Source organism: Nomascus leucogenys, chromosome 8 (assembly GCF_006542625.1).
Source record: "Nomascus leucogenys isolate Asia chromosome 8, Asia_NLE_v1, whole genome shotgun sequence".
Taxonomy (NCBI): domain Eukaryota; kingdom Metazoa; phylum Chordata; class Mammalia; order Primates; family Hylobatidae; genus Nomascus; species Nomascus leucogenys.
The window spans coordinates 2104420-2104920 of record NC_044388.1 but is presented as its reverse complement, the minus strand read 5'-3'; positions in this window follow the sequence as shown (position 1 = coordinate 2104920).

Here is a 501-nt window from a genome sequence, read left to right as displayed (position 1 = left end):
AGTGCTTGCCATGTGGGTCAGGCCCCCGGGATACGTGGACATCTGCTGAGGGGGGGTGTGGTTGTGAATGGTGTGGTGTGACTCTGGTCGGTATGTGTGTCTGTCTCCATATGGGCTAAGTGCTTGAATTAGTCAAGTGTGACTCGGAGCGTGTGTGTGTGTGTGTGTATGTGTGTGTGTACGCGCGTGTGTGCCACGAGAGGAAGCAGCAGCAAGAGGCAGGAGAATCGATCCGAAGGAGACAGCGCGGGGAGGGGGACGCTAGGGGCAGACACCCTCCCTTCTGCGCGCACACACACGCGCGCGCGCACACACACACCACACACAGAGTCACACACACAAGCCATAGGGCCTCGGAGGCAGGGAGACGGCTCCGGGACTGGAGAGAGGCAGCGCCGCCGAAAGCGGCCGCGAGGAGGGGCGAGGCGGCGCGGGGAGCCCTGGGTCCCGCTCCCGGGTCCGGGGCCCCGCGCGCACACCGGCCCGGAGACAGCCTCGCAG